Genomic DNA, 26241 nt, shown 5'->3' on the forward strand with positions numbered 1-26241 from the left:
TATGCCATCTGCCACTGATCTAAAAGTCCCTTTGCAAGGATGAGTTTTGTTTCTGCTCTTAAAATTTAGCCTGGTTTCAGCCTGATCTCTTGGACTTGGCATTGGCCATGGTCAATCCAGTGTCTGCAGTCAAAGCAGTGGCAGCTTGCAAACCCATATAGTGGAGGTCCCTCCTAAAGCCATGCCCACCCTAAAAATCCTCCAGACTTCAAGAAACCTCCAAGTTCAGAAGCAAAAGAAAGGAAGACCCAGGGAACAGCAGGAATCACTTGCATGGAAGTCTGTGGACAAACTAGGCTGGCTCACCTGCCTGCCGAGTGGACCACTATGCAAACACCCACCTCCCACCCGGGAGTCCTGGAGGGAGATATGGTGCTATCAGTCCTTCACATGCTAGTGAGAATTAGCATCATCTTGCTCCTAGAAGAGAGTCACTACTCCGAGGATTGAGATCAGCCTTCTCAGCAGAGTGGCAGGGGAAGAGGAGATAAGTAATTTGAATGTGGTGTGTTTTATGGGGACGGGGCAGGCCTCCATGGTGTGCTAGAGGTCCAGGGTCCCGGGAGAGGGGGAATGGGGCTATTTACCAACTACCATGGAAGTTATTTTAATATTGTGACAGTGCATTGCTTGCCAGTGCATACCCACTGCACATCAGAGCTGCGGGCCCACTTGGAAACACACAGGGCCTGGAGCTTGGGAAGGACCCCTACTCTACACACACATCCACAGGCACATTGAGTTTAAAACTTGCAATAGCTGGCAGGGCACTGATATCCCACACAGAAGACAGAAGCTTCAAACCAGGGCTGGCCATCTCCAAAGCCAGGCCCCGGGGAGCATCATCCTGTCCAAAAAGGGGCCGGGGGAATGCAGCGGGGAGAGGTACCAACTGCCACTCACAGGCCATAGCCTTGGTCTCCAGCCATGAGATGGACAGAAGAAGAGAATCCTCAGAGGCCGGCCAGAGCATCCTGCGTAGCTACTGGAGGGCAGCTGGCCCAGCCGGGAACAGATTGTGCCTCTCTTTGCCCAGGAGTCCGGCTGGGTGACAAAACAAAACTCAACGAGAAAGAATGAGAGTCACGAGAGGGAGCTCAGCACACGGTGCAAACACACGGGGTTCCTCCAGCCAGCACCTCTGCACATGCTGTTCCCTAGGCCTGGAATGCTTTCACCTCAATTTCCTCCCCTGCCAAAAGTCTGGCATCCTGCAAAGTCCAGCACAAGCACCCCTCCCTGGGAGTCCCCTCCCACCCTCCCCCAGGCTGGGCTGATCAGTCCTCCTTGGAGCTACGTTGTTTCTGCACACCTCCCCTTCAGGCTGCACGCTGGAGGCATGGACTGCACATGTGGCTATATCCCAGGACCCAGACTGACTGGCCTCGCACAGAAGGCAGGGCTGTGGCATTCCAGGGACACTTCCACAAAGAATGCAGTGTGCCCCTGGAGGCAGGCAAGGCAGGGTCCCCACCTCGGCCTGTTGCTTATTCAACAGGTTAATGATAACCACTCAGCAAGGAAAAATCTGTCTTAAATCCCACACTCTCCATCTAAATGAAACGGGGAGCAAAGCTTTATTTATTTATTTATTTTTTTTACAGACAAGGTCCACTCTGTCACCGGGCTGGAGCACAGTGGCACAATCAGAGCTCACTGTAGCCTCAACCTCCTGGGCTCAAGTGATCCTTCCAACTTAGCCTCCCAAGTAGCTGGGACTACAGGAGCACACCACTACCACATCTGGCTAATTTAAAAAAAAAAAAAAAAACTTTATCTAGAGACAGAGTCTCACTATGTTGCCCAGGCTGGCCTTAAAGCAATCCTCAAGTGATCCTCCCACTTTAGCCTCCTAAAGTGCTGGGATTACACGTGTGAGCCAGCACACCCAGCCCAGAGAAACTTTGAAATAAAGGACTTCTTCAACCTCAAACTTGTAGATCTTTTCAAAACATTTGAATTTTTCCCGTGGTAATCAGGAAGGTATTGCTTTTAAGACAGTCACATCTCTTGGGAAGCGCTGGACCCAGCCAACGCCCGCTCTCCTGCCCCCTTCCACCCTCTCTCGGGCAGCCTTGCAACATAACCTAGGCAGGAGGGAATCCCTCCCCACTTTAGAAAAGCCCACGGCTCGTGTTTAGGTTTCTGAAGTCCTTCAGCGGCTTTCCTGTGTTGAGGGGAGAGTTTCTGCTTAAAGACCCCCGTCTCTTCCCCCAAAGCCCCCACCCATTGGTCATTCCTGAGCCTACTATAGAGAAGGCCCTCAGTACCTCCATGCATACATTTGTGCCACAATTTGTTGTTGTTGTTGTTGCTTTTAAGATAAGGTCTTGCTCTGTTGCCCAGGCTGGAGTGCAGTGGCGTAATCATGACTCACTGCAGCCTCGACTTCCTGGGCTCAGGTGATCCTCCCGCTTCAGCCTCCCGAGTACAGGCATGCACCACCACGTCTGGCTAATTTTTGTATTTTTTTGTAGAGATGGGGTTTCACCGTGTTGCCCAGGCTGGTTTTGTACTCCTGGGCTCAAATGATCCACCCACCTCAGCCTCCCAAAGTGCTAGGATTACAGGCACCCCAGCACCCCAGCACTGCACCCCAGCCCACAGTTTCTATTATAAATCTAGACCCTTGAGTAGTCAACCTAGGCTTTAAGAAAAATCGTGCAGGACAGCCAATTTAAAGCATAACTCCACTGAAAACCTGCCTCCAGACACATGAAGGGAGGTTAGTTCAGTGGCCATCACATGTAATTTATTCTGATTTTATTACACATCCAATATAGTATCTAGAATTTATAATGATATTCTATGAGGAAGCGAAAAAAGTGAAATAATTTAACCCAGAGAAGAGGAGTTTGAGAGTTAATTTCATGAACTCGGCATGAGGCATGATTATAAGAGTGCTGTCTTACCCGGAGGGCAGTAACAGGACAGGGATTCAGGAACAGGGGAGGACAGGCCCCAGGCGTGGGCCGGCTGGAAGGGCAGGGATATGGGGGAACTGCGGGGCCCTGCAGCCTGGAGACTTTCTTCTCCAACAGTGCTTAGGGATAAGACTCAGTCTGAAAGGAAGCCCTGATGTCTGAAGTGAGAGTTTGAAAGCAAAGCTTTGAGAGCAGCAAGCTTGGGGTTGCGGCCCAGCTCTGCCGCTTACAGACTGCGTGGCCCTGGAAAGTTCAGTCCCCTCTGAGCCTGCATCCCCATGGGTGCCAACAGGTATGACACCCCCTCCTGGGATGTTCCTGCGCCCTCCTACAGAGGACCTCTCAAAGCTACCTATTCTACTATCTGAGGGATATTCTGAGTCATCCAACGTTAAAGGCACATTAATAACTAGAACATTCCACCACCAGTCCCTGGAAAACATGTTTATCAAGATAGTGGCACAGTTCTTAGCAACAGGCCCTACAATACTGTGGCTACACCTTACATGGTTAGAAAGCAGCCTAGATACTGCACACCAAGAAGCTCCAGTAATCAGTGAAGGAAGCATTAATATCTTTCCTGTTCAAGAAAGGTAACTGGGATCAGAGATGTTAAGCCGCTTCTCCAAAGCCACACAGCTGGTTGAGGGCCTGAAGTGCACCCTTGGGTCTATGTCTTCCTTCCGCTTTGTTGTGGGGAGGAGCCGAGGCAGGGATGGGGGAAGGCGGTGCAGGCACACCCCACCACTGAGGCCAAATGTTGAAGGCTCGTACTATGAGAAGCAAGGTGATATCACAGGACCACAGATTTTACCAGATCAACAAAACCAAGTGAAAGAACTCATCCCAATGTCATGAAGCCCAGACTAACCAAGAATCCCCTCCCCAGACCCCTCACATACACACCTGTGATGCCCAGTAGGACCACAGGGAGAGTGCTGGCTCCGCTGGGCGCACGCAGGGGCTCAGGCCTCAACGCACAGGAACCCCAGGAGGCCCACAAGCCTGGGGCCTCCGTTTCGCCAGCCCTGTTGCTACGTCCTGCCGGGCATGAGCGTGGCGAGCTATCTCCGAATCTTGCTGTGTAATCTTACATGCTCTGAGCCTCAATTTCCCCATCTGTAAAGCACAAATAAGAGGACCTACCTCATAGGATTGTTGTTTTTTAAACTTTTTACTGTAAAAAAGTTCAAATATGGCTGGGCGCGGTGGCTCACGCCTGTAATCCCAACACTTTGGGAGGCCAAGGCAGGCAGATGACTTGAGGTCAGGAGTTGAAGACCAGCCTGGCCAACATAGTGAAACTCTGTCGCTACTAAAAATACAAAAAAATTAATCAGGCATGAAATCCCATCTCTACTAAAAATACAAAAATTAGCCAGGCGTGGTGGCATGTGCCTGTAATCCCAGCTACTGGGGAGGCTGAGGCAGAGAATTGCTTAAACCCGGGAGGCAGAGGTTGCAGTGAGCCGAGATCGCACCACTGCACTCCAGCCTGGGTGACAGGTCTCAAAAAAAAAAAAAATTAGGTGGGCATGGTGGCACCCACCTGTAATCCCAGCTACTCCAGAGGCTGAGGCAGGAGAATCACTTGAACCCGGGAGGTGGAGGTTGCAGTGAGCCGAGATCGTGCCACTGCCCTCCAGTCTGGGTGACACAGCGAGACCCTATCTCAAAAAAAATTTTTTTTCAAATATACATAAAACAGAGAGATGAGTATAATGAATGATGGGCACCCATTCCTCAGCTTCGTGCAAACAAGTCCTGGCATGTGTGTCTGTCTGTGCCCTCACTCCCATCCTGCTGCTTCCTGGCAAACACATGGCAGCCACACATCCCTCCATCTCCAGCCACCTCAGTGCCACAGGGCTGCTTTGAGAATTAAATGAGATAACAGGAGTAAAGCACTTAGTTACAGTAGCGGGCATGCAGTAAGTACTCAATAAACATTAGCTTGTATTCCATGTGATTATCAAATTAAAGACCAAACCCCACCACTGCACCATGCTTCTGGCTGCCTCCATCTCTGCTTTCTCCTCTATCAAGTGGAGGTGACACCACCTCTCCTGGACACTTTGTGGATACGCCTCAAAGCTCTGCGGAATCCATGGAGGTGAGCTCTCCGACCTGCACCCTCCACGCACGTGGTGTCAAGGGGTCTTGCCAAGCTGACTCTGGGTGCATGTGGGGTCTGCCCCGTAACTCAGGACTGTGGCTTACTGACTTCATACACACCTGGTCACCAACACAGCACTGGGCACAGAGTAGGTGGCTGAACAATCACAGGTCCCGCTCCGTGACACCTGCCCCAGCCAAGTGACCCACCAACTTCATCTCACTGAATCTCATGCCAACCGTACGAAGTAGGAATGATCCCTACTTCACAGATGGTAAGACTGAGACTCAATGAGGTTATGCAATCTATTTGAACACCACACAGCTGATATCCAGGCCGCACTGATCCAAAGTTCACACCCCATTCTCTTATGTTGCCTCCCAATAATTTGTCAATTTGCTTTGTGTGTTTTTAAGGGGTACGATTCAGTGGTTTTCAGTTTATTCACCAGGTCCTACAGCCACCACCACTATCTAATTCCAGAACACTTTTCATTACCCCCAGAAGAAACCCCGTGCCCCTTAAGAGTTGCTTCCCATCCCTCCTCCCCACTCCCTGCAATCACGAATCTATTTTCTGTCTCTTTAGAATTGCCTATTCTGCACCGCTCATGTACACAGAATGATACAATATGTGGTCTTCTAGATGCGCCACTTCTAAAAAAGTCACCCTCCTTCATAAACAGCCACCTCTCTGCAGTTCTGTTGACTAACAGGATTTATGGAGCTCCCCTGACTTTCTCTAAAAATAGTAAATCCCCTCCCCAAGTCCAGTGATAGTCAGTGATACCTAAATACAGACTAAGCCGGCGCAGCCATGGCCGACCCATCCTCAGAGGGCAGGCTCGGAGGTACTGCCGGGAACATTGACAGAGACCATTCCTAAGGACCAGCCTGCACCTCCTTGGGGACTGAGAAACCAGCCACTGAGGACTGTGAAAAACAGGGCACAAGAGCAGGAAGGGAAGGTGGGAAGGAAGGGGCTGGAGGAAGATCTTAGCCACAGCCTCCAAAGGCCAGAGTGGAGGAGAAAGAGCCCAGAACAGAGCAGGGCCAGGGTCTCTCCTCATCCCCAGCTGTGCAGCCTGGAGCACATTTCTCAGCCTCTCTGAGCATCAGGCACCTTGTCAGTGGAGGAGTGGAGAAGCACCTGCAACCCCACAGGGAGGCTGTGAGAAGTAAATAAAACATGGAAGTAATTTGAAAACTACCAAGCTAGATATGCTGTTATAGTCACAGTGGGCAACCGGGGAGCCAGGGAGTATTTCTACCTAATAATATTGTTCTTCTTTTTTAAATGGTCATCAGGATGAATAATTACCTATAATTCACAGCAAATGCAGTGACAGTTAAAACCTAGCTGACATAATAAATAGTAAATACTTTACAAATATGCATATTCCTAATGTAGCAATTCTACTTGTAAGAATACATGAGGAGGCACGAAGACACGAAAGGAGGGGGAGGCAACTGCTCATCACAGCACGTGGTGAGTGGTCTTGGCTCAAAATCCTCCCTCCCTGGCCTCCCTATGGGAGGCGTCTACTTCTAACCCCGCCAACACTGGTTGGGCCCCAGGGTTTGCTTCAGCCAATGCAATGTGAGGGGAACTGACACGCACCACATGGCCATTCCCATGTCTGAGCAGAAGCTTTAAGAGGTATATTGTTCCTGCCGGGTCCAGTGGCTCAGACCTGTAATCCCAGCACTTTGGGAGGCTGCGGTGGGAAGAACACTTGAGGCCAGGAGTTCAAGACCAGCCTGGGCAACATAACAAGACCCCCCATCTCTACAAAAAATATAAAAAGTAAAAATTACCCAGGTGTGGCGGTGCATACCTGTAGTCTCAGCTACTTGGGAAGCTGAGGCAGGAGGACCACTTGTGCCCATGATTCCGGGGCTGCAGTGAGCTATGATAGCACCAGAGCACTGCAGCCTGGGTGCCACAGCAATATCCTGTCTCTAAAGAGGAAAAATAGAAATAGAATTATGTTGTTCCACCATCTTTTTTCCCTCTGCCATGAGACCAGCAATGTCTCAGATGGGGCTGCTCTGAAAGCCTGGCTCCCTGAGGGACAACGTCATACAGCAGAGCCACAACCAACAGGTGATGGTCATGTCACTTGAAGGACAAAGAATTCTTCATTGCTGCAAACCACTAAGATTTGGAGGGTCATTAGTACCAGAGCATAGCCCAGCTGACCGACACACAGTCATGTTCCTACTAATGCAAAAGTGCAAACAACCTACACGTCCACCTAAATAAATAAATAACCCATCTCCACAATGGAATGCCAATAAAATGATGTATACATTGGCATAGAAGAACATTCTCAATACGTTAACTGAAAAAAGCAGAGTATAAAATAGCATGAACTGACAAAGGATTAGTCTCTAGAGTGAAAAAAAGAAAATCCACAAATCACTAAGAAAAAGATAATCCACCCAAAAGGAGACTGGACAAAGGATATGAACATGCAATTAATTTACAGCAGAGGATACGCACATGCAATTAATTTACAGCAGAGGATATGAGCATGCAATTAATTTACACCAGAGGATACGAACATGCAATTAATTTACAGCAGAGGATACGCACATGCAATTAATTTACAGCAGAGGATACGCACATGCAATTAATTTACAGCAGAGGATACGAACATGCAATTAATTTACACCAGAGGATACGAACATGCAATTAATTTACAGCAGAGGATACGCACATGCAATTAATTTACAGCAGAGGATACGCACATGCAATTAATTTACAGCAGAGGATACGCACATGCAATTAATTTACAGCAGAGGATACAAACATGCAATTAATTTACAGCAGAGGATACGCACATGCAATTAATTTACAGCAGAGGATACGAACATGCAATTAATTTACAGCAGAGGATACGCACATGCAATTAATTTACAGCAGAGGATACGCACATGCAATTAATTTACAGCAGAGGATACGCACATGCAATTAATTTACAGCAGAGGATACGCACATGCAATTAATTTACAGCAGAGGATACGCACATGCAATTAATTTACAGCAGAGGATACGCACATGCAATTAATTTACAGCAGAGGATACGCACATGCAATTAATTTACAGCAGAGGATACGCACATGCAATTAATTTACAGCAGAGGATACGCACATGCAATTAATTTACAGCAGAGGATACGCACATGCAATTAATTTACAGCAGAGGATACGCACATGCAATTAATTTACAGCAGAGGATACGCACATGCAATTAATTTACAGCAGAGGATACGCACATGCAATTAATTTACAGCAGAGGATACGCACATGCAATTAATTTACAGCAGAGGATACGCACATGCAATTAATTTACAGCAGAGGATACGCACATGCAATTAATTTACAGCAGAGGATACGCACATGCAATTAATTTACAGCAGAGGATACGAACATGCAATTAATTTACAGCAGAGGAAAGCAGAAAGGACAATAATGTATGGAAAATATGTCCAACTTCACTAGAACTTAGGGAAGTACAAATTCAAATAATCATGAGATACTATTTTACACCCATCAGAGTGTTCAGATGTTAAAGTCTGACAACACAAGTGCCAGAGAGGTATGAGGAAAAGGAGCTCACTGACCCTTGTAGAGGGGAGTGAAACTGCCACAAATGCCTTGGAGATGAATTTAGTAATAAACAGTACTGTTGAGCGTGAGAATACCATAGCACCTGGCAATTCCACTGCTAAATATTCTAGACCTCTAAGGAATTCTCAGGGTGTGCTCGTATTGGTTATCTGTTACCGTGTAACAAATGACCCTCCAAAAGTCAGCAGCCGAAAACAACAAACATTATCTCACAATTTCTCTGGGCTGGGAATCTGGCTCAAGGTCTCTCATGAGGTTCCCCTTGGCTGTTTTCAGGGCAGCAGTCTCATCCGAAGGCTCAGCTGGGAGTGGGGAGCGGATGGAGATCTGCTTCCAAGCTCACTCACGTGGTTGTTGGCAGGCCTTGGTCCCTTGTCACGTAGGCCTGCCTCTCCACGGGACTGCCTTGAGACATGGCATCTGGCTCCTTCCAGGGCTGGCAATCCAAGAGGGCAACAGAGAACACCCAAGCTGGCAGCTGCAGTCTTTTTATAACCTGATGTCAGAAGTGATGTCCCATTCCTCCTGCTGTGTTCTATTTGTTAGAATCAAGTCGGTTAAGTCCAGCCAACACCCGAGGGAAGGGATTACACAAGGGTGTGAAGAGCAGGATGTGGGGACCAGTGGCGGCATCTTAGAGGCTTCCTTCCACAGCACTCAAGGAGGATCAATATTCATATGGCACTCTTTATAATAATGAAAAAATGGAAGTGACCTAACTGTATATGACTAGAGAAACGATGGCTTATTAAGACAATGGAGGCTGGCACCGTGGCTCACGCCTGTAATCCCAGCAATTTGGGAGGCCAAGGCAGGTGGCTCACTTGCACTTAGGAGTTCGAGACCAGGCTGGGCAACTTGGCGAAACCCTGACTCTATAAAAAATACAAAAATTAGCCAGGCATGTACCTGTAGTCCTAGCTACTCGGGAGGCTGAGGTGGGAAGATTGCTTGAGCCTGGGAGGTGGAAATTGCAATGAGCCGAGGTCGTGCCACTGCACTCCAGCCTGGGTAACAGAGCGAGACCCTGCCTCAAAAAAAAGTCAATGGAATTGTATACAGCAGTTAACAAAAAGGAGAAAAAAGAAGACCATGAACCACAGCTATGTATCAACATGGATACAGCTTAAAAATTGTTGACAAAGTAGTCAAGAACAAATTACAAAGTGATATATATATACCATTTATGAGTATTTCTTTCTGTTTTCTTTTCTTTTTTTTTAGAGACAAGGTCTCACTCTACTCTGTCATCCAGGCTGGAGTACAGTGGTGTGACCACAGCTCAGTATCACCCCAAACTCCTGGGCTCAGGAGAGCCTCCCACCTCAGCCTCCTGAAGAGCTGGGACTACAGGTACATGATGCTGCACCCACCTAACTGTTGTTGGTTTTTTTGTTTGTTTAAAAAAAAAAACAAACAGGGTCTTGCTATGTTGCCCAGGCTGGTCTTGAATTCCAGGCCTCAAGCCTCCTCCTGCCTCAGCCTCCCAAAGAGCTGGGATTACAGGCGTCAGCCACCATGCCTGGGCCACCATTTATGAGTATTTCTAACACATAAAAACTAATGTTTTGTTTAAGGTTACGCACATGTGTAGCAAGAGCGTAAAACGCGCACAAATATGATCCCTACTTCCCTCTGCAGAGTGGCTATTGGTCACTGGGGAAAGAAAAGAGTAGAGAAGAGGAGAGATGGGCTTGGGCTGGCTCTGTAATGCTCTACTGGTCTTTATAGTACAATCAATCAAAATAAAACAAAAATATGGTCTTATTTTTGCTAAAACATACCCACATTTCTGTTACACATATCTACAAAGCATCTGTAAAATCTGGACACAGATGACATTACTTTATTCCTTTACAGGTTGATGTTCTTGATGGCATTAGGTCTCTTCACCTATGTTTCTAGACTTTATGCACACTTCTGGAGAGGCAGAAATGAGTCTGGAGGGGTATAGCTCAGAATGCTAATAAAAGTTACATGGAGGCGGGCAGGGTAGTTATGGGGGAATTTTTTTCTCTGTTTTTCTGTGTTTTCCAGTCTTACCGAAGAGACATAGAATATTTGGGTAAAGAAATAAAAACTTTCTTCAAAAATCAAATCAAACTCAAAGCCAAAATGGCCACAGCTGAACACCAAAGCACACCAGCTCTGAGAGCACAGAGGAATTCCAGGAAGGTTTGCATGGGAACACAGCTGCCCACGTGGGAAAAGGTGCTGGGCTACAGGAGGCTGGCTTAGGCTGGCTTGGGCTACGGTAGTGCATCTGCCAGCAGGATCCTGAGAGGTGCCAAGAGGCTGCAGCCCACCCATCCCTGGAGGGAACGGCCTCCTGACTTTGCTGAAAGGAGGAAGTTGTGAGGCCAGGCTGGCTCCTTGACCTCCAACAGACAGCAGGGGTCAGATGGAGAAACGTTACACCAGTGCCCCAAGACAGACACAAACATCCACAATTCACTGTGACCACCTGATTCACGCTCCTTGGTAATTTCCCGAGTCTCTCCTGTGAAAATGCATTAGTTTTATCATACGGAAATTAGTAAACTTTAAAAAGAGAAGAATCTTTGTCTAGCATTTACAATGCCCAAGAGGCTGATTAAAGACCCAGTGCAGAGATCATCAGCAGGTCAGGCCCCTGGTGGCAGCGTCCAGGCGTCATGGGGCTCAGGCAGGGCCCACTGTGCCCCACACATCCAGTGAGCCCTGAAATCTCCCACAGAGCCCCAACAAAGACCCACCCTGCCCCTCCCCCCTGCACCCCTCATCCCAAGATCAAACTTCACTCAGGCTCCTCTGAGCCCTCTTTCTGCCTCCTGTCTTCAGCCTGCCTGGCCCAGTCTCAGCAAGAATCCTGCTTAGTCAGTTTAGTGAGACTCTCATGCCCTTCACATCTGACCACACTTGAGATCCAATCAGTCCTCATCCCCACCTTTGACATCAAAGTCCACCCCTGCCTTTGGCAAGAATCCCCCTACCTGTGATGTCTTCTCGCAGCTACTTTCCACTCACCCAGCCCACTCCACTTCCCAGCTCTGTCCCTTCCTTGCTGTATTAGGAGTTGGGCTGATCTCTCCCCTGCTGATAAGGTCAACCCCGACTGCATTTTCCTCGAATAAAGCTGTCCTCACTGTATTAACAAGCGTCTGACTCTTATTTTCCTCCAAGCCTGCAGCCCAGCTAGGGAGTACAGGGGCCCACTTCACCCCTTCCCTGCACGGCTACCCCCCCACCTCCCACCCTGCCTTGCCCACCCTAGGCAGAACCTCTTCTAGATAAGGGGCAGGGGGCACCGAGGGGCTTCCCGAGAACCGCAGAGGGGCGGGCCAGGGGCTAGAGAGGAAGGAGGAGGGTTCTAGAGAAAATGGAAACCTGTGGGCAGATGGAACTTTGAAAAAAGGGGAACATCATGATGCAACTCAAATGAAGCTTAAATGGAAGGAAATGGTAAATGCTCAGATCAGATGGAGAAGGAGGGGGAAGAAGCTGACGGGACCATGGGTGGGTGGAGAGAGCAGTCAGGCTCTGGGCATGACCTCAGCCAGGTCGAGGTACTTCCCCTCTGAAGCCACTGTCCTGTGATCGTCCCCAAAAGCAGGAAGCGAGAAGCAAAGTGAGCACAACTGACAACGGGTGACAAGGAGCGCTCCCTCTGAAGCAACAAGTGACACAGGGCTCATAAATGACAATGGGTGACAAGGAGTGCTCCCTGTGAAGCAACAACAGGTGACACGGGGCTCATAAATGACAACAGGTGATGAGAGCTCCCTCTGAATCAACAGGTGACACAGGGCTGTCTCGTAAATGACAACGGGTGACAAGAAGGGCACCCTCACCACACACAGGCAGCAAGCCCAGCTGGGGCCACCACAGGATTGGCCAATGTCACCAAGCAGTTGATGGCGGCTTGTTTATGTCCCCATCCACAAAAGACTAGAAACACCACGCCAGACGGGGAGAAAGATGCATGGGGGGAAGAGACAGATGCCCCTGATAGCCGGGCGTGCAGTGGGGGGCAGACAGCCTCACACCCATCCCTGGACCCCGGGCACAGTGCAGCTGGGCCCAAAGCACACACTGACTTCAGCGCAGCTCCACCACCAGCCAGCGCTTGGCCGTGGAAAAGCTCCTGGGAGGGAGTTTCTGCCCCAGAAAACCTCGCTGCTGCATCCGTTCCACCAGCAAGGTTTCCTGAGTGTCTCCTGGGTTCAGAAACGGTGTCCTGTGGGACAAGGGACATGAAGAAAGGAGCCAGCCCTGTGCCTGCAGAACTCCGAGCTCCCCGGGGAGACAGGAGGAAACGCAGGAGGAGGGGTGACGATGTGTAGGTGGCGAGGTGAGGAAGGAGAGGGCGCTCGGGTGACAGGAAGGGCGCCTGTGGGCTCAGGAGGCAGGAGAGGCGGACGTGTTGAGTAACAGGCAGCCAGCACCCTGCGGCTGGGCCGGGGGCACCTGGGGGCAGGCAGGAGAGTCCAGGCTGTCCCCAGAGCCTGCCCCGCACTCTGCAGGCTCTTGGCAAGGCCCCCATGCAGTAAGAGGGTACGGTCACTTGCAAGGCTTAGAGAAACCGCTCCCGCAGCTGGGAGAGCAGATGGGAGGCCACGAGATGGAGCGAGAGGCGGGATGAGGAAGAAGCCAAGATGGCAAGACACAGAGAATTGGAGAGGCCGGGGCTGCAAAGGAGGCACAAGCAACAGGCTTCCCACTAAGGCTCTCCGAATGCAGGGGTGGGCTTGCTGCACCCCCAGGCTGCACCCAGAAGCTCTGACTCAACCAGCATGGTGTGGGCCTGGGAACCTGCATTCTCACAAAGATGATCGGGGTCCGCACTCGGAGACACACTGACTTAGAGAGCCCTGCTGTGGGCAGGAAGTGAGTTAACGTGGACTGAGTGTGTCCCCCACAAAACCCCTATGTGGAAGCCCCAATCCTTACTACCTCCAGATATGACTGTATTTGGACACAGGGACTTAGAAGAGGTCGTGAAGGTAAAATGAGGTCAGTGGGTGGCTCCTAATCTAGCAGGGCTGCTGTCCTTACAAGGAGACTGGGACTCAGACACACTCAGAGGGATGGCCGTGTGAGAACAGAGGGAGAAAGGGCTACACGGAGCCGAGGAGAGAGGCCTCGGGTAACACCAACCCTGCCGCCACCCTGTCTCAGACATCAGCCTCCAATACTGTAAAAAAAAAAGAATTCCTGTTGTTTAAGGCACCCGGACTATGGCTCGGTGTTCCAGCAGCCAGAGCTGACTAATACGCCGGGAAGGTTAGACGACTCAGGGCTTGGTGGGGAGGGGCAGGGTGGCCCTTGCTCCAAAGCTGCCGCCCTTCGCCACTCTCCTATGAGGACTAAATAAGAATAAGCATTCTGGGAATTGCAAACATCCACCAAAAAGTCAGGAATTCTCCTTTTGTCCATGTCAGAAGCATCTAGACTGGGACCTTCTGAGCACGACTCGCCAGCCCCCATTCCCTGTGGCGCCGACAGACAGCCCCGAACACAGCATAAAGGCCGCTCTGAAAAAGAAAGCATCTCTAGCTTGCCACATAAATTGTGCAGAGTCTCTAAAAGGAAAAAAAAAAATCAAAGGACCAAGATTTAAATAACAGGAAGTGTTTTGAGGGTTGAAGACCATTTGCGCAGGTGTCACGAGACCAGGAACTCCTTCCGTGTGGCCCGACTAATCCTAAAGCCAGATTCTTGGAACCTTACCCTGCTCGATATGGCCTCGGCCTGCATCCCCAACTAGGTCAGTCAGGCAGGGCCTGGAGCTGTCTCTTCTTTAGAAAAAAAGCAGCAAATCTGAGGCCGAGCTGATGTGACCAACGTCACCTCAAAGCACTTTGTAGAACCATGAACTTTGCATTCCTGCAGCTGGGAGCCCCAACCCAGGCCCACCTGGAGCCCAGGATCTGGGCCTGGGCAGGGCTGGGATCCACGGATCAGAAGCAGGGGAAGGGATCACACTGGAGGAAAAGTCAAAAGCCGAGACAAAGGCTGGTGTCACTGCTGTAACAAATCAACCTAGTGGCTTACACACCACAATCGTGTTTTCATACAGTTCTGTCTGTGGACACAGGTCCCACGGGGACTCTGTCAGTAGCGCTGGTCCCTCTGGGGGCCCTAAGGGCGGATCTGTTCCCTTGCCTTTTCCAGCCTCTGCAGGCCAACACACTCTGGCTCAAAGCCATTCCCGTCAGCAGAGCCAGCAGTGTTTCATCTCTGCGTCTTCTTCCAGAGTCACACCTCCCTCGGGCTCACTGCAGCTGGGACAGGTTCCTTACTTTTATGGACTTACATGAATACAGTGACTACACCCTGGTAATCCAGGATACTGTCCCCACCTCAAGGTCCTCAATCTTCATCACATAGCAAAGCCCTTTACCGTATAAGGCAACATATCCGCAGGTCCCAGGGATTCGGATGTGAGCATCTGAGGGGTGGGAGTTATCCCGCCTATCACAAGACTGTTCAGGAAAGATTCAATGAAGCTTGGAGCAATGAGTCTCTAAATTCTAGGTGCATAAGAACCCTTAGAGACCAACAGTGGCGGCTCACATCTGTAATCCTAGCACTTTGGGAGGCCGAGGCAGGAGGACACTTGAGCCCAGGACTTGGAGACTAGCCTGGGCAACATGGCAAGATCCCATCTCAAAAAAATTAAGTAATTAAAATTAAAAATTTAATTTAATTTAGGAAGAACCCCTCGGGCAGCTTACAGGGATTTAAAGGCTCACCACTAGTGATCTTGATGAAGGAAGGGAGTGGGGGTGGGTGGGCAGCAGGAACCTGTATTCTAATTAGCTTCCCCAGCAACCCCCCCCCCATGTCGAACAAAAGGGGCAGAGAAAGTTCAGATGGGGAAGTATTAGTCAGGGTTCTTCAGAGAAACAGAGCCAATAAATATAGAGAAATAAACAGACAGAAATGTATTATGAGGAATTGGTTCATGTTATTATGGAGGCTGAAGAGTCACAAGACTTACTGTCTGCAGGCTGGAGACTCAGGAGAGCCGGTGGAGTCACTCCAGCTCAAGCCCAGAGGCCTGAGAACCGGGAGCTCCATGTCCAAGAGCAGCAGAAGGTGGGTGTCCCAGCTCAAGCAGAGAGAGCACATTCACTCTTTCTCTACATTTTTGTTCTAGCTGGGTTCTCAATGATTGGATGATATCCACCCACAATGGTGAGGGCAGATCCTTACTCAGTGTGCCAATCTCTTCCAGAAACTCCCTCCCAGACACAACTTGAAATTACGCTTTACCAGCTACCTGGGCATCCCTTGGCTCAGTCAGGCTGACACATAATATTAACCATCACATAGGTCAGCAAACATTATTGAACACCTGCTCTGTGCTGGCACCACTCCAGGTTGGGATTCAGATGCATCTGAGCGCCAATGTAAATCCTGTCACCCAGGAGCTGTTAACCCTCAGGCAAGTCACTTAACCTCTCTGGGCCTCAGTGTCCTCCTCTGTAAAATGAGATCCTGGCCATCACCTGCCTATTGCAGAGAGTTCCTGGGGATACAAAGGAGACCACACACAGAACCAAGTGCCACAGGCATGTGCCACTGTCCCCCTTGGCTGTCTTTCCACATCACATAGGGCCAGGCCATTCCCACAGCTGAGCTACATGAACAGCTACACCATGAACAGCCTGTGGACAGAAATGACCTCAACTTAAGTCTTTCACACTTACTAAATCTAATGCGCCTTTATACATGAAGCTTCTGATGTATCAGTCAGGAAATGAAAAGTCATGGATCCGGGGCTAACCATGAATCACCCACTTATGAATGTATATGCAGTAAGTCATTAACGTTACCACCGTCTGCAGAAAGTGCTACCCAGAGAATTCAGTCCCCTACAGTTTGGCTCTAAATAACTCCACTCTCTGCTGGAATAAGCCAAGGCTCTTGGCCAAAATTAAGTCCTGGCTGAAGGTAAGAGTACTTATACCCACAGATGACTATGGAAAATTGGTTCCCATCCTAGTCTTAAAATAAAAATCAAATCAGAAAACAAAAGCCATTGATCCCCATGTTAACAAAATAAAGGAACTAACACAAATACAGTTACTTGAATATATACTACGCTCTATGAAGTATGATATAATATACTTTAGGATATAATAGCTCATATAATCCTGACAATAGCCTTACCAGGTCAGTATGATTTGCATGTCAGGAAACTGAGGCTCCAAGAAGTTAACTGACTTGCCTGGGGCTCACAGGGCCAGGAAGCAAAGAACCAGAGTCTAATCCCCCACCCGACGCTAGCCACTCAGCAGGGGGCTCAAAAGAAGTAACTGGTATGATCCTTCCTGCAGGCCATCCATAACAGCTACCTAGAGAGTTACTTTACACATTCTGGATGACAGAACTACTACCTACAAAATGCATGTTTTGAAATTCTGTTTAACACGATCTAGAGCAATGCAAACAAGGCAAAGTTCTCCCACTCTTAGCTGTGGCTGCAAATCCCAGGAGTTGGGGGAAGGCGAAGCTGGATTCCCAGTAGCATCAGAGACCTCCCCACAGGCTCACTTCCTTAGGAGATGCTGCAGTGAAGAGGCACTTGTACTCCCCCCTAAAATGTAGGACCCACAGAAGAAAGTCAGGGTCACCTCAACATGCTCTGGCCACCTGGGAGAAGGAGTTCACTCTGGTTGGGTGACGAAGGGCTTCCGAGGAGCCGGCACCCAGAGCTGAGCCAAAGGGACAACCAAGACAAAGAGCCAGGGCATGTGGGGCACAGCAGGGGCCCAGCTCAGCCAAATCTAGGGAGAGTGGAGGACAAGCGGCTGCCATGGCCAGCTGCCAAACGGGAGCCTCGGCATCTGTCAGCGAGCACCAGCCAACTTTCAAATGCACAGGGAGGGAGAAGGGGGCACTCTCAGATTCTGCCCAAAGGGACCAATCACAGCCACACCCTGTGCTCATGAACGCTGCTGAGGAGGAGCTTGAGGACCAGGGGCGCTGGACAGAAATCCCTCCTCATGCAAGGGGCTCAGCAGATCTCCAGCCAGCTGAACACCTCCTCTCCTTTGATTCCCACCTTAACCCAGTCTGCTGGCTGGTGCAGGGCAGCCTCACCTACCTTCACAGCTGAGAACGAGGGGCTCATGGCACGGAAGTGGAAGTCAGGCAGGCCAGCACGCACCCCAGGTGGCCAATTCCCCCCACCAAGTCTCCAGCCAACACTGCCTGCCCCCACCTCACCCCCAAGGAGCAGCCAGCCAAGGTTCTGAAGCAGGCCCAGCCACAGGGCTCCTGCCATCTGCTTTAGAACCTGTGATGCCAGCCTCCTTCAAACACACTGAAGCCACCTCCCGCCTTCTGTCACCTCACTGGGGCTGACTGGGCAATATCTGCCTGTAGCCCCTTGGCCAGGGACCCCTTGAGGCAGGGAGATCTCCCATCTGCCCTTATTTTGAGAAGAAACCCTAAGAGAACATGGCTAAGTTAACGAACGTTTACCACCCACCCCTCTTCCTTCTGGGTTGATTCTGTCTGGGATGCCTTTGTTCACCAAGCACCTAACAGGCATGAGTACCCTGAGATGGTGTCGAGCCCAGAGAGGATGATGGACAGGCCTGACGAACACCATCCTTGAATCTCATGGCCCTCTGCAGCCTCGTGGGCCTCACTTCTGAGCAAACACTCCATGACTGTTCAGTGGCTTAAATGTTAACCCAACAGCCTATTTCCTGCATAGAGTTTTTAAATCCCCAACTGCTTCCTCATTTCCCAACAACTTTCCCCCCACATAGTGGAAAAAGGCCAGCGGCTCCCATGCAGCAAGGAAATGGCCATGGGGCCCAACAGAGGTGCTAATTGGCCACAGCTGGGCCTGGGACCAGCAGGACCGAGGTGCAAAGACACCTGCAGCAGGTGCTCCCGGGCTTCTCCCAGCCAGGAAGGCAGATGTTTAAGATGATGCACCTGCACCTGTGGCTTGTGACGTCTTAAAGCCATGACTGCATTAGCAGTTCCCTCTGCAGGGATGCCCTGAAATAAATATCAAGGCAGCTCTGGCCCGGTGTGGGGAAGCAGGGAAACTGCCCTCCAGGGCCTGCTCAGCAGGATGCTGGCGAGGAAGGTTGCTGGAAACCTGCTCTGAGCAGGCCTCTGCAGAAGCAGGCAGTGGGGACAAGCAGAGAGGCACAGGGAGAACAGTGCCACCCTGGCCTGGCACTGGGGACCCCCACCAATGCTGGCACTGCCGCCTTGGATCCCTGAGACTAGGGACAAATCACCCTCTGAGTCCCGGTGTTCTCGTCTGTAAAATAATGATAGCCTCAGAGGCTGGGGCTGAAAAATAAGTAAACTTAAATGGGGATGTGGGAGAGCACGCCTGTGAACTGAAAACCCTGCAAAAATGTAATTACGATGTCGGGAGGATCGCCTGAGCCCAGGGGGCCAAGGCTGCAGTGAGCTATGATGGCACCAGTGTGCTCCAGCCTGGGCCACAGAGTGAGACCCTCTCTCTAAAATCAAAAACCAACTAAAACAGCAACCCGGCTTGGCATAGTGGCTCATGCCTGTAATCCCAACACTTTGGGAGGCCAAGGTGGGTGGATCACTTGAGGTCAGGAGTTCAACACCAGTCTGGCCAACATGGAGAAACACTGTCTCTACTAAAAATACAAAAAAAAAAAAAAAATTGCTGGGTGTGGTGGTGCAGGCCTGCAATCCTAGCTACTCGGGAGGCTGAGGCAGGAGAATCACTTGAACCTGGGAGGTGGAGATTGCAGTGAGCCAAGATCATGCCACTGCACTCCAGCCTGGGTGACAGAGCGAGACTGTCTCAAAACAAAAAACAAAAAAAAAACAAAAAAAAAAAAACACAAAAACCAGCAAACCCAATATTGCAAACAAAATGTAAAAACCAACAACCCCACCCCCAACACAAAGCAAAGCAAACACCCCCTCCCCCAGCAGGTATTCACTAGCCACTAGCCAAGATGACCCAAGAACTCCCAGTTTCACCAAAGGTCTGCTAGAACCGCTAAGGCAGGACCAGGGGTGGTTTCCTATCATTTGCATTTCCCCAAAACATAGGCTGAAAACCAGCCGGCAAATCAGGAATCCCCAAAATTTTTGAGCAGTGCAGCAACTTTTGAGAAGTGCTGAATGGCCATAATATACTCACAGCTGTGCAATGGCTATCCCCAAAGCAAGGAAACTGAGGCAAAAGGGGAAGGGACTGTCTCCCATGGTCACAAAACTGGTAGTTCTGGCTGAACCCCAGTTTTTGCTCACCAGGTCTCCTGGCCCCAGACCTGACTCCAGAGAACTCCGTCCCCTTCCCTGAGAAATGACATCACTGTTAGCCTGACCTAAGGAAGAATTCCCAAATAACAGACCACTTACACAATAGAGCTGTTGTCATGGTAACCACAGCCTTAACAACTTTGGCATTTCCACAACCTCTGATTGATCCGGTTCTCAAAACTGACATGACAATGAAACAGTATTTGCATTTAATTTATTTTAATTGGCTTTTACATAAGGAAATGTCTGGGTTTCACCCTTAATAACAACAGGATGAGTGAGTTCTTAATAGTGGGACCCTGGAAAACAGCAAGATGAAAGCCAATCATTTTAAATTTTCATTAACTGGAAAAATTCTTAACTGACTTTCTTGAAGTACATTTTACTTAATTCTCCTTCCTTTTCTGAAATGACAAGACCTTTTGCCTGGTGAAGTACATCCTTTAGACTACGTTCTTGTGCCACATTTAATAATGGGAAGACTAGAAAAATCAGATGTTCCAGATGTTTCCATGAAGTAGCCAGTGGAAGTGTATATGGAAGTTCCGACAAGACGCGGATTTTTGTTGTTGTTGTTATTGTTTTTTAAATGTCTCCCCAGAGCCTGGAAGAATCCCTGGCATACAGTAGGCACTCCATAAATATTTGTGGAATGAATGGATGTGGGCTAACTCTCATTACCTGAGGTCATGCGTATAAAGCAGTAGGACAGTGCTGGTCATTTGAGCTTTTATTATTTTCATTAGAGTGAGGCGCAACTGGTGCTTACCTAAGGTAGTACACCACTGGCCTGTGAGAGATGGGGCCAGCTCCAGGGTAAAGGTTACAGGCTGGGAAGCCTCATCTGGGGCTGACACCTGTAACTGCCTCAGTCACCCATTGTCTTCAGCAATCCCACCTAACGTGCACCCACTGCCAGGGCCAGGTGCAGGCCTGGGGCCAGATCCAGCATGAAACAAAGCTGAATGGGAATGTGTTTGGCCTCTGCTGGCCAGGGCACTCTGTCTACTGGAAAGGAAGGCTTTTTTATGCCATTCCCCCTGAAAGGTGCTCTAACACTGAAGTTAGGGTACAAAGGGCACAGGGGACAACTGAGAAAGCGGAGCAGCCAGCTTGAGAGGCTGGACGGGAACCTGCAACCAACGGTTGAGAGTGTGGAGCACCGTGACCCCATGCATACATGCTGGGACTCTGTGGGGAACGCGTCTGGGGAACCGGGGGAGCCAGGTCAGAGAGTTGTACTGGAAACATGCCATGAAGCGGCCAGTGGTGGTGGCTGCAGCACAGTCATGGTGGACCTCAGGGTCAGCCTGGGATAGCTGAATCCTGATGCCCACCTGAGAGACCAGCTTAACACGATGGAGGGACAGGAAAGCAGAAGGGGCCAGCGTGTGTCCCAGGCTTGCCTGCTGTCTGTCTGTCAAGAGCCCCCAGGGCTCTATCTGCGGGACTTGGGGACAATGTTGGACATTCCATCAATGAGGAATGCATTTGGCTGCAAACAACATAAAACGTGACAAGCGGTGGCTTAGATAAGAGTGGCTTAGATAAGAAAGGGTCTTCTTTGTGTCACAGAGCAAAGTTCAGGTGCAGGAGATCCAAGGTTCAGGCGGTAGCTCAAGAATGCCATCAAGGTCCCAGTCTTCTTCTGCTCTACTGTCTTTAGCACATGGATTTCAACCTCATGGCCACAGAACAGCTGCCCCATCTCCAGGAATCACATCTGCTTTCCAGGCAGGAAGAAGATGCATGGGTCAACAATCATCTGTCTTGGGACTTTGACTCTTTATTCAGAAAGGGAAACCCCTCCCAGCAGGCTACCCCTCAGCCAGAAAGGGCCAGTGAGGCCTAAACTCACTGGGCCCCCTGGTTGGGAGGCAGCTGGTGAAGTCAAGCCTTTCATTTTCCAGCCCCTTGGTGGAAGCAACCTTGCACTTGCTGTTCCCTTGCACCTGCTGTCCTGCTGGGGTTTTCGTGTGGCTTCTGCCCTTATTTTCTTCAAGTCTTTGCTCAGATGTCACCTTCTCATGAGGCCTTCTCTGACCACCGTATTTAAAACTGTGGCTGGGTGCAGTGGTTCATGCCTCTAATCCCAGCACTTTATAAGGCTAACTTGGGAGGATCACTTAAGCCCAGGAGTTCAAGACGAATTTGGGCAATCTAGTGAGAACTCATCTCTACTAAACATTTAAAAATTATCCAGGAATGATGGGGTATGCCTGTAGTCCCAGCAACTCAAGAGGCTGAGGCAGGAGGAACATGTAATCCGTAGAGTTGCAGGCTACAGTGAGCTATGATGGTGCCACTGCACTTCAGCCTGGGCAACAGAGCAAGACCTTGTCTCTAAAAAAATAAAAAATAAAATAAATAAAAAATAAAATTGTATCTCTCTATTTGCCTAAGAGAAATGAAAACATACGTCCACAAAAAACTTGCATGCTTGTACAAAAAAAACTTGTTCCTCGCAGCATTGTTCAGAATAGCCAAAAGTGAAAACAGCCCAAATGTTCATCAACAGATGAATGGATAAACAAAATGTGGTCTATCCATACATTGGAATATTATTCCGCCATCTACAGGCATGCGGTACAGACACACACGCAGCATTGGTGGTGCATGAAAACACTGTGCTTGGTAAAGGAAGCCAGATGCAAAAGGCCTCATATTGCATGATTTCCTTGATATAAAATGTCCAGAAGGGGCAAATCCAGAGACACCCAAAGTAAATTATTGGTTTCCAGGGCCTAGGGCACGAGGAGATTGAGGAGTGACTGCTAATGGCTATGAGATTTTTTTCTGGGGTGATGAAAATGTTCTGAAATTAGTAGCTACTGGTGTTCAACTTTGCCAGTATACTAAAAGCAACTGAATTGTACATTTTTAAATGGCGACTTTCATGGTATATGGTATGTAAATTATATCTTATTAAAACAACAACAACAACACTTTCCCCCGAAAAAAAAAATTGCATCTCTCACTGATACGGCTTGGATGTCTCACCCAAATCTCATGTTAATTGTAATCCCCAGAGTTGGGGATGAGGCCTGGTGGGAGACGATTGGATCACGTGGGTGGATTTCTCATGAATGGTTTCTCACCATCCCCTTGGTTCTGTCCTCGAGACAGTGAGTTCTCACAAGATCTGGTTGTTTAAAAGTGTGTGGCACCTCGCATTTTTCTCTCTCTAGCTTCTGCTTTCTCCATGTGACGTGCCTGCTCCCCCGTCACCTTCCGCCATGATTGTAGCTTCTCAAGGCCACCTTAGAAGTTGAGCAGATGCCAGCACCATGCTTCCTGTACAGCCTGAAGAACCGTGGGACAATTAAACCTCTTTTCTTTATTAATGACCCTGTCTCAGGTATTTCTTTATAACAATGTGGAACGGCCTAATACACTCACGCTCCGCCATCCAATACCCTCACCCTCTTCACTAATGTATTGTTTTCCACAGTCTCATCACCTTCTAAGTATTACTGTATTATACAATATAATCTACTTATTTAGTTTACTGTTGTTGCTCCCACCTAGAAACAGAAGCCCTGAGCGGGCAGGTCTTCTGCCTAGATCATTCTCTTAGCACAGAGACTGGCACATACACTAGGTACTATGTGAATGAATGAGTGAGTGAATGAATGAATGAATGGGAGCTCCACCAAGGTGCCAGGTGGAGCCCACTGATGTGAGAGCACCTTTCCCTCCCCAGGGATTCTCTCTCCAGGCCCGGTCTCTGCTTAAACAGAGGCTCCCAAACACACGGTCCCTGTCCGTTCTCGCACTGCTATAAAGAACTACCTGAGACTGGGTAATTTATAAAGAAAAGAGGTTTAATTGGCTCACGGTTCCACATACGGCACAGGAAGCATGGCTGGGGAGGCCTCGGGAAACCTACAATCACGTCAGAAGGGACTGCAGGCACGTCCTACATGGCTAGAGCAGAAGGGAGAGCAGGGGGAGGTGCTTCACACTTTCAAACAACCAGATCTCGTGAGAACTCACTCACTATCATGAGAACAGCAAGGGGGAACTCTGCCCCCATGATCCAATCGCCCCCCACCAGGCTCCTCCTCCAACACTGGAGATTACAATTCAACATGAGATTTGGGTGGGGACACAAATCCAAACCATATCCGTCCATGTCCGTGGGGAGGCCCTAACCAAGTGGAAAGATAAGACTCATGTCTGGGAAGTGAAAGGCCAGGACTGAAGCCCTGCAGACAGCCAGGCCACAGGAGCTCAGGCATCAGTGGCCCAGCAGTGCCTCCACAGGATGCCTGAGCTAGCCCAGGAGGCTTCTTGGAGGAGGCAACCCCAAGCAAGACTGGGAGCTGCAAAGGGGACTCAGGGGGCTGCAGGAGCAAGAGGGCCTCCCAGGCAGGCAGGTTGGCAAGAAGCAAATGCTCCTCTCCTCAAATGATGGCACCAAGAAGAAGATGGGCATTGTCTTTCTCCCTTAATTCAAGACTCAGACCTGCAGCAGGGAGTCAGTCCCCTGCAGCCCAGAACCTGCTCCACTTAGCAAGGCATAAGTCGGCTGGGAAACGAATCCCTGAGGATTTCAGACCTTCTGCTTGGATCACTCTCTTAGCATAGAGACTGGCACATAGTAGACACGATGTGAATGAATGAGTGAATGAGTGAATGAATGAATGGGAGCTCCACCAAGGGGCCAGGTGGAACCCACTAATGTGAGAGCACCTTTCCCTACCCAGGGATTCTCTCTCCAGGCCCAGTCTCTGCTTAAACAGAGGCTCCCAAACACAGGGTCCCTGTATTAGTCTGCCCACCCCATCCCACCCCACCCCACCTGCCCGTCAGCCTATCATCCCCTGAAAAGGTGATCACACAGCTGGCTGTTTGAGCAGAGCTGCTTGCTAAATCGATGCTCTGATATGAGCCATGCCTGGCTGTCTGTGCTTGAACAAGCATTTTTCATCTGAGAGTCCAGCTCCCAGGCTGCCCGGTACATAACGGCAAATTACTCCCCTGCCTGGCAGACAAAAAGACGGAGGAGGCTGCATGCTCCCACAGGCACGGGGGCTTGCTGCAAACATGGTCCCATTTCCCCTGCAAGCCTCCAGGCCTCTCCTATGGGCTGACATCTTGCAGAGGGAAAATGAAAAATACAGGTTGACTCCAGACTGGGGGATGGAAAAGTGCAGAAGGCTCAGAACTCAAATTTCCACAAGGGAAGCCCCAGGAACCCATCAAGGAAACCTGCAGTTTCAGTCACTCCCATGCTGGGGCAGCAGGAGGTGAATTTGGAAAGACTCACAATGAGGACGACAATGATGTTGATGATGGTCCTTACGTTGATACAGCACTTTAGAGTTTAGAAGAGGTTTAATGGCAACTATTACAAGCAGCCTGCGAAAGGGAGGCTGTGGAATTCCCATTTCACAGATGAGGATATAGACGCTACAAGGCCACGTCCATCAAAAGCATGGCAGTGGTCCCGGCAGACCCAAGGGCCGGCATGGAGAAGGCACGGGTGGGTGCTATTCAAGCTTCAGGGAGGGTAGCAGGATAGGAACAGAGTCCATAGGAAGGCACTTATTTTCCTTTAAAAAGGATGGCCTGTTCACTACCCATCACACTGCAAGGGAGTGGGTCAGCCTCAAGACAGCAGCTCTTGGCTGCCCTTAGCCTCCCAGATGGAGTTGCAAGCACCTCCTCTCAAGTCTCTAAGCCCGTGGCACTTGGGGCCTGAGGTTTGTTTTCTCATTCAGATCACAGCATCCTTTGCCACTAGAAAACCGAGCCCACCCGGCCAATCACCGGCTGCACATGGAGGCTGGAGTCTGTCACTTTCCTCACATCGCCAATGTCCGGAGCTGTCATCAACTCTATCCACATCCATGTGCAGCCTTATCAGGCCTGTCACAAGGCCACTTGAGGACCCCATCAGTTAACAAGCATAGGCAAAACAGGCTGTCCAGCACCGGGACTGCAGTAGACCCTTGCTGACCACAAGCCCAAAGAAGGAGAGAAAGAGTGGCCGCCTTTTTATCCTGAAATAACTGCAAAGACGTAACTTCTGCAGGTGCGAGCTGGGGTTGGGGGAGTCTGGGGCGGGGGTGGAGGAGTAGGATACCCACCTGGGGCCTACAATGGCTGCCATTGTGGGATGCTCTGTTTCAGTGAGTTTGAGGACGCTGGTGCTGAACTGGATGAAAGGAGAAAGACTTGTCAATATTTGACAAGTCCCAGGAAGTGTAAAGAGCTTTTTACAGCCAACCACCAAGTTGACTGCCTTTAGAAATGGGGAGAGACCCAAGAATATGCACAAATAGGATTT

The 26241-nt window shown here is 49.7% G+C and overlaps 1 protein-coding gene across 3 annotated transcripts in view; it reads right to left on the reverse strand.

The window, feature by feature from the left end:
* Nucleotides 1–26241, reverse strand: part of HPCAL1 (hippocalcin like 1) — a 128962-nt gene that overhangs the window by 87038 nt on the left and 15683 nt on the right. The window contains exons 1-2 of one of the 3 annotated variants that reach the window (XM_055377480.2): nucleotides 9023–9356; nucleotides 6878–7001 (exon numbers count right to left, since the gene is read on the reverse strand). The exons of the other annotated variants lie outside the window; for them this stretch is intronic. The gene's annotated coding sequence lies outside the window, so the exon portion shown is untranslated. Of the gene's footprint in view, nucleotides 1–6877; nucleotides 7002–9022; nucleotides 9357–26241 lie in introns of those variants that run through there. 3 annotated transcript variants of the gene reach the window in all.

Source organism: Gorilla gorilla, chromosome 12, assembly GCF_029281585.2.
Source record: "Gorilla gorilla gorilla isolate KB3781 chromosome 12, NHGRI_mGorGor1-v2.1_pri, whole genome shotgun sequence".
NCBI lineage: Eukaryota > Metazoa > Chordata > Mammalia > Primates > Hominidae > Gorilla > Gorilla gorilla.